The 13874-nt window shown below is 38.5% G+C and overlaps 1 protein-coding gene and 1 pseudogene across 3 annotated transcripts in view; one reads left to right on the top strand and one right to left on the bottom strand.

The window, feature by feature from the left end:
* The window catches only part of MACROD2 (mono-ADP ribosylhydrolase 2), a 2068343-nt gene that overhangs the window by 946389 nt on the left and 1108080 nt on the right, over nt 1–13874 (top strand). The gene's annotated exons all lie outside the window — the stretch shown is intronic.
* Nucleotides 12446–12562, bottom strand: LOC113938862 (annotated as a pseudogene).

Genomic DNA, 13874 nt, shown 5'->3' with positions numbered 1-13874 from the left:
GCTTCAGTGGTACCAGCCTAAGAAAATTATCCATCTGGGCCAGGTAATCCGTCTTTCTGGAAAATCCCTAAGCAACATTCCTAATAACACAGTCACTGAGATAATTTCCTTTTATTGAATAATTTCCTCATTCAGTAAGGATTTTAAAAGCCTAAGGGTATTTTGAGCATATGGTTTAGGGACATCATCTTAAAACATGAACTATCAACAGAATTTCAATACAATCTAAGTAAAATGACTTACTTCCTAAGTGTTACAAATATAACAGGATATTTCTATAAGTGAGCAGTGTATTTCTACAAAAGCTTTTGCTTTTGAGTTAAAGTTAGGAGCTGGAGATTAAAAAAGTGTTTCGGCTCAGTTGGTTAAGCGACTGCCTTCGGCTCAGGCCATGATCCTGGAGTTCCGGGATCGAGTCCCACATCGGGCTCCCTGCTCAGTGGGGAGTCTGCTTCTCCCTCTGACCCTCTTCCCTCTCATGCTCTTTATCTCTCATTCTCTCTCTCTCAAATAAATAAAAATCTTAAAAAAAAAGTGTTTCCTTATTGTCTTATAGCAACTGGTGTATCCATTCTCCGTTACCAATGGACAATTCTCTCTTGCCCCAGTTGATTGTTCCTTTCATATGAAACAATTTCCTCCTACCTCGCTGACTGCTCCTTCCCAATCTCTTTTACTGGTTTGCACTTGTATTACTGTCCCCTTAATATTGAAGAGTGCTGGAGTTTAATCCTTGAATTCTTATCTATCAATATACATTCTTGGTAATCTCAGCTAGACTTGGGGCTTTATATGCTAATAAATCAGACATTTATATCCCATCTCAGACCTTTCCTCTGAATTATAGACTTGTACATCCAATGCCTACTCAGTATCTCCACTTGGATTTCTAATGAGCATTTAAAATATATCATCCCCAAGACAGAATTTCTTATTTACTACTGTATTGAGCCCCCCAGCATACACACATACACACTTTTCCCCCAGTTTTTCTCACCTTAGTTCATGGGAACCCCATCCTTCCATAGTTCAGGGCAAAATCTTTGGTGTACTCCTTGACTACCCTCTTCCTCTTACTTTCTATGTTGAGCCTCTCAGGAAATCTCATTGGCGCTACCTGAAAACATATATGGTATCTGACTAGCTCTCAACCACATTGTGTTACTTTGTCCACTCTGGTCCCCTCATCCCCATAATTGCCATCTCTCACTTATTTTACTGCTGCATTCTAGTTTTCTCCCTGCTTCAGACCTTGCCCTCCTGTAGCTTATGTGCAACATCGCAGCTGGAGTGATTATTTGAAAAACATAAGTCAGATCCTGCCACTCCTCTGCTTTGAACCCTCTGTTGGCTCCCTGATCTCATTTAAGTGAAGTCAAGTCCTTGCAAAGTCCACCTCATCTCCTGCTGTTTTACTTCTCACCCATCCTCCCCAGCTTCATGGATCTTCTTATGCCTTCCTCCCCTGGAAGTTGCCTTCTCTCCTGCCCCCAGTTTTTTTCAAGTTTCTATGTAAACATCATCTTTGTAAGGATGGCCTTCCATGACCACCCTACCTAAAATAGTGGCAATTGGACACTCCATATTCTCTTCCTTTCTTTATTTCTCTCTGTACTTCACTGCCATCAGACATACTACACATATCACTTACTTAGTTTATTGTCTGTCTTTCCCCCTGGAAGATGTGCTTTATAAGTATAGGGATTTTCCCTGTCATGTTCAGTACAGTATCCTCTAGAATATACCAAGTTGCCAATAAATATTACTTGAATGAATATTGCCATGGCGAATGATGTTCTCCGGGTTGACATGATAACCTAAGCCAACAATTCCTTCTCTATTGATTCTTTTGTGTATTTTTCCCCCTTCATTTCATTTGGAGATATGAATTATGGACAATCTGGCGGGAAATAAATAATCTGAAGAGTCAGAGCCAAGGAGAAGGGGGGGGGTGATCGTCTGAGGCAGAACTAACTCTAGAGGGGCAACTGCAGGAGAGGCAACTATTTTCAATTTGCCATAGAATACCTTAAATTTCTCTAGGATGTGGTATTAACTCAAAGCTCCTCAGGAGGTAGGGATATCTGAGAATTATCTTGAACTCTGGGATGGCTCAGACAATTTTTTTTTTCTTGTGTATGTACTCTAGGGGTCTGTCTTGTCACAGTATCCAATATGGGTGACTCCATGGGCCTCCAGGGCCATGATGAATTACAGGCCATCCCTTCAGGGTTTCTTGAGCTGGGGGAGAAAGAGAATAATCTCCATAAAAGTAGAAAATTAGTCATCTTATTATCTGTCTCTTCCTTTTTTTCATCACTGCTCAGTTTGAGAAAAGATGACTACTTGTCATTTAAAAAAAATTGTTTCAACTTACAAACAAACCTTTTTGGGTCTTTTAAATTATATATATTGTGTGTCATGATGAGCTAATTTTCCTATAGATTGTATCTCTTTTCAAGTGCTATAAAAGTATTTTAAATTAGACCAAGGCCATTTTCAGTTTTTGTAAAATTGATTTATAATCAAAATCATGGTTTTTTTAGACAATTTAATCATATGATATAAAACCATAAAAAAAAAAAATCCTGCTACATGGAAGTGGAGTTCAAGCAATAACAAAGGGATAAGAATGATGTGATTCTGAATTAGGGAAGGGCAAATGAGGGCAAATGATTTATTTAAGATCTTTTGTAGAGATAAACAGACTAAATAATCACCCTTACATGTTAGTTGTTAGCACTTCATCTGAATCAGAACACTGTAGGAGTACAGAGCAGGGAGACTCAAGCAAATGTCCAGTTGGTGCTGTCTCTAAATCCTCCTTCAACATACACTAGCACCTGGACTGTGAAATCTGAGGCCTAATCTCTGATCTGAAGAGACACAGATGAAAGCAAAAATTCCACAATCACCCATTCTGTTCTCTGCTTGTCACAATTTACTACCATTAAAACACATGTTAAAAGCATCGGAAGGCAGAAAGGAAGGCTACAGATCTAATAAGCATCATCAGCCTGGAATATGCTTTGTATTTCCAATTGCCTTGCCTCCTCAGGCTCTGATATTTAAAGGTTGGGTTAGATACCTCTCCTTCTGTAAATAATGTGTTGGCATAACCTTTTTTTTTTTTTATTCACTTCTCATGATGCAGGTGGTTAGAACTAGGCAATGCTTGTCTTTTACGGCCATCTTTAGAGAAAATCTGTTTCCATATTCTGTATTCACCAGAGGATAATCTCTTCTGGGTTTTTCCTTTTGCCCTTTTGATATATGAGAGTTGACAGCTCTGGTTGAACTTTTATGCCCATTTCCAAATGCGTTCCTTATACTTTTTTAGTCTTCTGTAATGTAACATTGTAGTGCTACGGGGTAATAAACCCAGGAAAATGAAAACGCATCTTACTTGCTTACCGCTGTAGACTGATCATAGTTTCAAAGAAATTAGCCCCACATAGGGGTTATACATAATGATTATTTTATCCATTATGCCTTAGCACAAGGATGCTGTTGTGTAATGAAAAATCAAGGGAATTTTTTGAAGGGACGACTTAATCATCAAAGAGCTAGATTTTTAAAGGCCATTACATGTTTCTGTCTCTTTCTATTGGTTCTACATGAGTCATCATCTTTACAAAGGAAAATGACATTTCCTCCATTGGAAGTTGGCAGGTTACACATAGAAGGCTTAACTTGTAAGGTTCTCTGCACATGAGACTCTTGAACTGTTCTATTCCTCAGAAACCCTGGTCATTTATAGATTTGTGATTCATAGCATGGAATGTGCTTTGCCAATCTTCCTTCTGTACAGAGTGTGACAACATTCTCTGCTGGCTCGGTATGACCTTTTACATTTATTGTACAGCAATATTTGTATTTGAATATGTACCTTAAACTCTGAACTTGATGTCTTAGTGCACCTCACTGGAAGAGATGCAAAGGGAGAGATACAGGACAGGATTTATCAACTGCCTGATTCACAGGGGCTTAACAAAATGTGTTCCTGACAGCTCCGGCAAGTCTAATGGCCATGGCTTTGGGGACAGATAATTATGGGTCCCAATGTTGTTTTTGTGGTGTACTAATGAATTTGGGCAAGCTATTTGGCTTTTTACATGGTTATTGAGAAAATGAAACAAATAACATATCTGAATCAATAAGACACCTGGGACAAGTAGCCTCTTGGTGGTGGTTAGTTTTCTTTTTCCCATTCTTTTCTATCCCTTTCTTCACTACTCTGCCTGAATTTAGAGTTTTCTATAGGTAGTGCTGAGACATTTTTCACTGTTTTTGTTAACTGAGAAGTGTTTGAAGCAGATTTTTTTTTAAATAGGAAGCAATATGTTTAAATGCTCATGCAGCCCCAGAAAATTATATGAAAAAGTCAAACTCACTGTAGCCATGCCAAAGAGATCACTTGAATGAATAGAAATGAGAGTGGAATATTATAAGAGGATGAAATTAGAGCCAGTGCAGACTGATGGATATGATTTCAACTCTTTCGATTGACATGAGTATTTTTCTTCCTTAGGAGGAAAAAAAAAAAGGTTCCAGCTTGTTTCTTGTGTTTGTCATCTATATGTAGGCTAGAAAAAGGAAAAAAAAAAAAAAGACAAAGGCAGCGACTAATTATAAAAATTTACTTGAAAAGTTCTGAATGCCTCAAGAAATAAAATTAACTTCACAGCTTTACCAGATTGGCAATAATTATATTGGATTTTTGTGATTCCAGTGAATATGGATTTCAACAAAACATACTTTGCATTATTGTGGGGGGAGAAAACCCTCCTAGTATTCAATTTCTTGGCTATTTATCACTATATATGAAACTATATGTATATAGTTTTTAGTAGAATCCTGTCTTCTACCCATTTAAAACTTTCCCAACATATACTGAGGGTGGATCTTAAGACAGTGTCTTCTCCAAAAGCTTTGTTCAAGGTGAAAGGAAAAAGAAATACGTTGTTAAGGCTGGCTATGCTAGATGGCAGAGGTTCAAGAAGGAAAGAAAAGGAAGACTATAGCATAAATAGTATGTTATCAAGGTTCTTGGTTGCATACTACAGAATCCATCCTATTTAGATTATGAAGAGAACAATATAGCCAAGGATGACATAACTCAAAAAAAAAAAAAAAAAAAAAAGAAGGTCAATCACTACACTGTCCAAGCAGAAACAACATTGCTGCTACTACCCACATCTTGACATGTGACAATAAGGTCTAGGTGCCAGAAACTCAGGCATAACTCCTCAGAAGAGCTAGTCATGATGCTTGCCAAAAAGGCATCCTTTCATGAATCTGATACTTTATGTTGTTTGCTTTCATCTTCAGGTTTCACACAGTTGATTCTGCTTCAGGGATCCATATTACATGCCAGCCCTGAGAAGAAATATGGTTTTAGTTCTTTGTCTTCTGTAGTATAGCTGTGAAAGTATGTGGGAAAGTAAGTTGGAACAGGTGCTTATTGAACCACTTGTCAGTATCTGCCACTAATGGGACTGGGCTGAAAAGTATTACAGGTGTTGTAATTATCAGTGCATTTAGCTATTGTCATTATTTTTAAAAATTTAAGCACAGACTGAACTGAGACTTACTAAGTCAGCAATCTGTAAGGACTAGAACTGTTTACTTAGCTTTGCCCACTCTTCATCTTGGATACTAGAATTTTGACTAAAATAGATAGGTAGAATTCACCAACTCCAGAAATCCATGTGTAGCCATATCTTTTGTAAAATATTTTGTAATTCAGAACTTTATGAAAATGATAGAAGTATTATAAAAGGTCAGAAGTGAGTGAACCATTCCTTTGGAAAGAGAACTACATATTAATTGCATTTCATATTAATTTAAGTGTAAATATACAAAACAAACCATGGGTATACAGTGGATTCAGATAGTAAATTCTAGTTTCACTTTATTAAGGAATAGCTGAAAGAATATTTCCATTTTGTTCTGTTCTAGACTCAGCCTTGCCCAAGTTCTATAAATCATTTTTAAAACATTGGCTATTTTTATTCTACATTGGCTGATATTCGAGAGTCACTTTCTTTTTTCAGGAGCTCTATTGGTATTTGCAGAAAATAATTGTTATTTTCTTATGCACTTGTTCAAAATTGTCTTTGAGATACCCAGATTTTATCACAATATGTAGTCAACTCTGCAAAATTCTGGTGGTCAGCTTTACTTGTCAACCCAGGAATGGCTGGAGATTGCTGTTGTCCCCAGACCCCTTTAATCTGAGTCTACTCTTTTTTTTTTTTAATTGATTTATTTATTGGAGGGGGAGGGGGCAGAGGGAGAGCACACAGGAGAGAGGGGGAAGGGGCAAAGGGAGAGGGAGCAAGCAGACTCATGCTGAGCATGGAGCCCAGGCAGGTTTCGATCTCATGACCCTGAGATCATGGCCTGAGCCAAAACGAAGGGTTAGAGGCTTAACCGACCGAGCTACCCAGGTGCCCCAAATCTGAGTCTATTCTTATTACAGTGTGTTGCATTTTTTGTGTTGGACCCGTAACAACCCCCTCCCCCCGCCCCTGCCACCGCCGACAAAAACAAAAGCAAATTGGGTTTCCTAGGTTGAGCAGAAACACTGATGTTATGCTAAAGTCTGGGTACCATGCATCTTCATACACCAGCTGCAGGATCTCAGCGGTGTTGCTACTTCACCATTTTATGCCTACCATTCATTCCATCAGATCCAGAGATAGTTTGGCTGTGTGATAATGTAGGTACAGAATTAGCATTCTGTCCTCACAGGCTCACAGCCTTGACGAGTAGCCAAACCTTAAAAAACCCTGGTAATCACCTACCTAAGTGTTTCTATTCATTTGTAAACAAACTTCTGAAGCACTTTTCAAAAAGGGGGGAGGGATTTAGAGATACAGGTAAATCCTTAATTAGGATTTAGAATTTACCAAGAATAAAAGCCTTAAAAGGTAGTGAATTGAAAGATATTTTTAGTTCTAGGAGGTGTCTAAGGGATACCTAATCCAACTTCCAGGAAACATAAGCAAGGAGTAGTTAAGTGATTTAGCCAAGATCACATAGCTAGTTAGTATCAAAGCTAAGATTAAGACTCAGGTCCCCTGCCTGCCTGGCTGGGAATGTTTTGGAGGTACTTAAATGGTAAGTCTGCACCCTTCTCCCCCTATACGAAGCATGCATGTAAGACCACATGCTGGGAGGGGCCACACTCTGAAGGATGTCTGTATGAAACAACCAGGAAAAAAATCAACATAAAATAGGGGCCACATTCTCACATCCCTTCTCAAATTCACTGGAGTTTCTCTATTTTGTGACAAAACTGTATTGAAGTATGCACAATAAATGACACCAGCATTATTTTCACATCTAGAAATACCTTGAGAGCACTTTTCCTGTTTTAAATAACTAGCCACAACCAACTATAGTAATTGCTTACACTTAAAGCATGATTTGCTTTGTTCCTGTATCCTCTTAGGGGAAAAAGTAAGGGAATTTTATGAAGGAGTTTAAAATGAGATAAATTAATTTTTACATGTCAGTAAATACTTTTTTAAAAAAATATAAAAATGCATTTTAGTGACAATCAGTGTAGTCATTACATTTCTCATTTTCACAAATATGTTGTCAAGGTACAATAATTTCCCATCAGTATATAAAAAGCCATATTTGAGTTCTCAGGTCTTTACTTGAATAGGGAAAAATGAGAAGTTGGGATTAGTGATATTTATAGCAGATGTGGGGTTCTGAGCACAGATTCTGGAATATCACTATCCATGTTCAAATCCAGATCTTCCATTTCTGAGCTGTGAGATCCTAGGCAAGTTAACTTGCATTCTCTTCACCTCAGTGTTTTCATCTGTAAAGCACCTAACTTTCAGCAGTGTTGGGAGATAGAGATGATGCATGTCAGGTGTGTGCTATGTGCCTTGCTCAGAGTTAATATCAGTGTTAGAATTCTACATGTGTAGTTTCTATTCATATTGTTTTAGTTCAAATGATATTTATGGAGGAGCTACCATGTCCCAGGCACTGTTCTAGGCCCTGGAGACACAGACATGACAGACAAAGTATTTATTTAGGATCCTGAATATTTTCTAATTCCAGATAAAAATTAGAAAGCAAACAGAAAATGTGCATTCATACACACAAAACATGATTTTCTTTAAGAAATTTCGTGATCAGTTTTGGGAGACTTAGTAAAAAGTTTTAAGTGAAATCCAAATAATTTTTTAAAAGTAAACATAAGTGAATACATTCCACACAGCTTCCAATTATTATTAAATTCTTTTTTTTAAGATTTTATTTATTTGAAAGAGAGATAGAGAGCACAAGTAGGCAGATAGGCAGGCAGAGGGAGAGGGAGAAGCAGGCTCCCTGCCGAGCAGGGAGACCAATGAGGGACTGGATCCCAGGGCCCTGGGATCATGACCCGAACTGAAGGCAGCCGCTTTACCGACTGAGCCACCCAGGTGCCCCAATTATTATTAAATTCTTACTAAATACACCAAAGAGCTGAACAAACAGAATAAACCATGTACACCTGGAATGGAATAAAGGAAGCAGTGTGGAGAAAGGTCCTGGAACTGGTTTTGCCTCTGATTCTGGGAAGGAGAGGACCAGGCATGGGCACAATCCTTATACGACCTTCCCCACTCCCTTGAGAGAGTTCTTGTTATGGACTCTGCAGATATTGTCCAGAATGAAGACTTTTTAATTTAGAGACATTGTTCCTGCAAATGGAAATGAGCTAAAGAAAAGAGCCATGACACTGACTTTCAGCTAAGCAGGAGGCAGGCCCTGGGCAGAGGCGGAGTACAAACCTTAACCTTTAGCATTCCTCAGCTCTGGTTCCCTCTTCTCTCCATTGCTACCTCGCCTTCCCTCCCTTCTTATGCATCACATAAAACCTTTGAAAAGTCATCCATCTCCCTTCCTTAAACATAGATGTCCATACATACACCTTCATTCGTATATTTTCAAATTTGAAATGATCCTGAATGGTCAATTAAAGTTGAAGGATAAAGAGCAGAGAGAATGATAAGAAAGATGGAAGATGCAACTGTAATTTCTGGCCACTTTAAGACATGATGCCAGTGTTTATTCCTTTTATACAAACATAATTGTTGAGATTTTCAAATAAATATTAACAGAATAGAGTAGTTTTCGGAGAAAAAATTCTAACATGACTGCCTTCCTTCTTTGTCCTTCATGGAGAATCATCAGAGTTGTCAACCTCATGCTTCATGGCTTTTGAAACCTTGAACTTTAACAATAACAACAATAAAATTATCCATGCCAGAAATTACTGTCCTTTTTGGATAAGTTTGAAGTCTTTTTTTTTTTTTTAAGTTTAAAGTCTTATTCAGTTTTCTTACAATCCTGTAAACAGATAACACACTATCGTTATCTGTGGTAACAAGGATACAGCTGGCATGGATAATTAAAACACTAACATTGGCTCCTCCAAACCATGTTCTCTGCATCTTAGCACAGGAATAGAGCATTAGAATTTTTAACCACTTGGGGCGCCTGGGTGGTTCAGCTGAATGAGCATCTGCCTTCGGCTCAGGTCGTGATCCCAGGGTCCTGGGATCGAGCTCACATAGGGCTCCCTGCTCAGCAGGGAGCTTGCTTCTCCCTCTCCCTCTGCCTGCCGCTCCCCCTTCTTGTGCTCTCTCTCTCTCCCTCTCTGTGTCAAATAAATAAAAAAAATCTTTAAAAAAAAAAAGGAATTTTTATCCACTAAGATATTTTTCAAAGTTTCTATTGGTATACGTGGTTTAATGTCTCACAATTAATTAATCAATTTATTTATTTATTCAGAAGTCATTAGTCTTTAAAGAAAAGAAATAAAAATGTATATTGTTTTAATCTTTTTAAAGTTTTTATTTAAATTCAATTAGCCAAGGTATAATACATCATTGGTTTTTGATATCATGTTCAATGATTCAACAGTTCAGTATAATGTATCGCCCTTTGTAGACAAAACTAACTTCTACAAAAAAATACCTAGCCATTTAAAAGTACCCTTGCTATTTATAGAAGAAAAATAATATAAGCTACTTTTCTTTATTAAAGATGCTTGTTTTCTATGAAATTTGCACAATGGAGATGTGAATTTTTATTTTATTTATTTAAAACATTTATATATTTATTTTGTGCTAAGGATTGTTTTAAATGCTATATAAGTGGTAACTCCTTCAGTCCCCATAACCTATGAGAGAGGTATTATTATTATTATTATTACTATTATTTACATTTTACCATTAAGAAAACAGCTCAGGAGCTCAAGAGAGGATAAACAACTTGTCTGTGGTAGTACCACTGGTAAGTGGCAGAGCCAGGAATCAAATCCAGCTCATCTGGCCCCCAGAATTTCTTCTTGTGACCACTATGCCCTGCTGCTCCTTGTGGCATATTGAAGGGTCGCCAAGGCAGAAGAGCTCAGATATGTATCCAGTGAAGCAGACATCTGTCTGCCCTTCTGGCTCCTCCAGGATGTCAACATTCCCCATAAAATGGACGTAAACCTCTGATGAGACAGGATGTGTACAGAAAACCATGGGACCAACACCTGATTCTAAACACATATTGAGGCAATATAATGGGGCCATATTCTCATTAGCTTTTTTTTTAAAACAACTCCTAAGCCATAACCCTCACTACCTTCATCAGCCTGTCTCCCCACTAGATTAGCTGTCCATATCAATCATGGTGGAAGTGCAAAGTGCTGAAAAAGCGGTAGAGGGAGGAGGAGGTGACTAGGGATGCAGTCAGTAGAGGTCCCAGTGTGAGAGTGTGTCTGTGGGATGGGGGGTTGGAGTGGGGGACCAGGGCATGGTGGGTGGAGGTGGGGCTGGGGAAGCAGACCAGGTAAGGGCTGGGAGGGGGGTGGAGGTAGTGAGTAAGTGAAGGCAGTGGAAGAAAAGGTAGGAGGTGGTGAGCAGGTCAAGGGGAATGAGGAGGAGGTAATGGCTGTAGTTGTAGGGCAGAGTTGCCTCATTTGGGCCTCTGAAGATGAATTGTTCCTGCCTTGTATGGAATGCTTCCTTTCATAATTAGTTCTGATTCACATACACACACACAAAATGTTCTTGTGAATAAAGAGGACTCAGACCATCCCCTCTTACGTTATCAAAACAAAGACGTACTTTAATCCCAATCAGAACTGCTGCCCTGACTCTGGCCCAGTTTGGAGTAGGAAAACCATTTGGTTACAGTGTTTTGACAATCGGCTTCCAGTCAGTAATAAGGAGCTTTTTAATTAGCATCAACATCCTGGTTTTCTGTGGGCACTACAACAATGTGCTGCTTTTTCTTACTCTTGGAGGCTGCCAGATGCTCACTTATTACCTATCACTAAATATCTGATATTAATCATATCAGATATGCTTTTAAAATAAATTAATAAATAAGCCTGCCCAAAGCATATCAGATATGCTTTTAAAATAAATTCATCATATACATTAAAGGTCATAGGACTTATGATGGCTTGTTTGCAATAACCAGTTGTTAAGACTTACATGGAGTTTGAAACACGAAAAGAGTGGACTTTTTTTTCCCCCTGATAAGATATTTGATGTTTGAGTGTGCTCTGAGGATATGATCTTAACAAAACCCAAACCAAAGAGAAACAGAATTTGTGGTCGGGGAGAGAATTCTTTTCAAAAATATTCTCTCTCTCATGATATGTTACAGATCAAATGGCTTCAGAGCCGTTGTTTGGTCAGCACTGAGGACAGTTTCAAATATTAATGTAGAATGACACATGTGTGCTGGAAATCACTCTGTGCCCCTGAATGTAATTTTTTAAACAGCTTATTGTAGGCTAGGGCTTGACTTCTGACTGAATATTACATTTAGATTTATGCATATGAGCCTCGAATTTTAAGAAAGAGCAGAAAACTATTTTGTTTGCTTCTGAAGGTGCAAACTTTTGGCTATATGTTTGCATCGTGCCTTCTATCCAGACTTCTTTAATAGGTGAAATCATTTGCAAAGAAGGACAGCTATTTCCTTGCCAGGGTGTAATCCAGTGTGGGGGTTCTCTAAATGCTAATTAATTCCAACCTCAACTACTTCACCTGCTGCTTCAAAGGCTGGCAGCTTCTATTCATCACCTGAATGACAGCTGTTTCTAACCTCTTTTCCCTGAAAAGAAAGAAATTAAATAAACCTTTTGCATGCTAATCACTGACATTCCGAAATGACAGTTGAAAAGTGCTTCAGTGTGCATGTAAGGCGGGCTTGAATTGAAAGATTTTGTCTGCAGCCACCAACGGTTGAATTTTGACTAGATATTTTCAAAACGTAGAGGGTGGCAGGCAACCGACGAGACAGTATTAGCACAAGTGAGGATGTTGATAAGATGAATCATTAAAACAGGCTTTAAGTATATTAAATGTCTACATTTAAGCAAGTTGAACGATATACATTTTTTTTAATTCAAGTTGTGTAGGCTTTGTCAAAGCAACTTAATACATTTTTTTTTCTTTTTTTACCCATTGGATTTTTCAATTAGCAATCATCGCGCCTCGGATAAACCTCATTGGCTACAATACTGCCACTGCGCAAAGCTTACCCATTGGATTTTTATCTGAGTCAATATTGCTTGTACAAACAGCAAGTGTTTTACAAGCTGTTTTTCCTTTAGGGTTCGTTCAGTCTATTTAATTGTCTCATAATAATGACTGCTATCATATTGTTTCCCAGTCACAGGGTTGTCCTTTGTCAAAATGGATTTAGTTTTCTACCATAATTTCAATTTTTACTTTTTACAATCATGACTAGAGTTCAGGGCATTTGACTGAGAGTAAGTAGTACACAGAGAATGTCTTCTCATACAATAAACATGCCCCAGTATAGTTTTGGGCAGGCTTATTTAACCTTCATGAAGGACCAACATCTAGATATTAGTAATGGATTATGTCTCTTGATTTATTTAAAGATGACCCTTAATATCATCCTCTGCATGTTTCTGACTTTCTAATGAGGTCCCACATGGTATTGTTCAGTTATAGTTTATGTACAGAGTATATGTACTTCATCAACTTAAGTTGCTTTAATGAAGCCTACTTTTTTATTTTTGTTTGTTTTGAGAGAGAGAGTGAGAGAGAGCACAGGAGCAGGGGGGAGGGGCAGAAGGAGAAGGAGAGAGAAAATCTTTAGCAGGCTCCATGCCCAGCTCAGAACCCTACTTGGGGCTCGATCTCATGATCCTGAGATCAGCACCTGAGCCAAAATCAAGGGTCAGATGCTTAACCCACTGAGCCACCCAGGTGCCTGGAAGCCTACTTTTTGATACAGAAAGTCTGTTGTAATGCTATTATCATTCAGTTATTTTACTACAGTAAAATTGACCTCAGTTGGTGCACAGTTGTATGAATTAATACATATGTAGATTTCTATAACCACTGTCACAATCAGAATATAGAACACTTCTATCATCCCCCAAGACACCCCTCTGTGTGATCCCTTTGTAGTCATATGCTCCCCTCAGCCCTAACTCCTGGTGATCACTGCGAAGGTATTTTGTTCATATTAAGATACAAAGAAGAAGAGGAAGAGGAAGAAGGGAGGAGGAAAAATGTTTTAAAAAATGGGCGGAGGGAAGGAGAAGTGAGGAGAGAGAGAGGGAGAAAGGAAACTTAGGGATGCACCCCAGCAAAGTGTTCATTCAACTCTAATCAGGGATTTTATGCATGCACTAAGATGATCTGTTGTCACCTTGGCATCATTCCCACCTTCCTGGGCTCTAATGCAGGGGAGAAATTGAGAAACACTTACCCCAGGATCCTCTTTCCTTTATGGTTCAGATTCCAGACTGCCAGTTAGAAGAACTGATGTGGAAACTGGGAAGCAGAAATGGAGCCCCCCGATGTGTGGGCAGA

This window comes from Zalophus californianus, chromosome 8 (assembly GCF_009762305.2).
Source record: "Zalophus californianus isolate mZalCal1 chromosome 8, mZalCal1.pri.v2, whole genome shotgun sequence".
Lineage (NCBI taxonomy): Eukaryota > Metazoa > Chordata > Mammalia > Carnivora > Otariidae > Zalophus > Zalophus californianus.
This window is presented reverse-complemented; position numbering and strand designations above follow the sequence as displayed.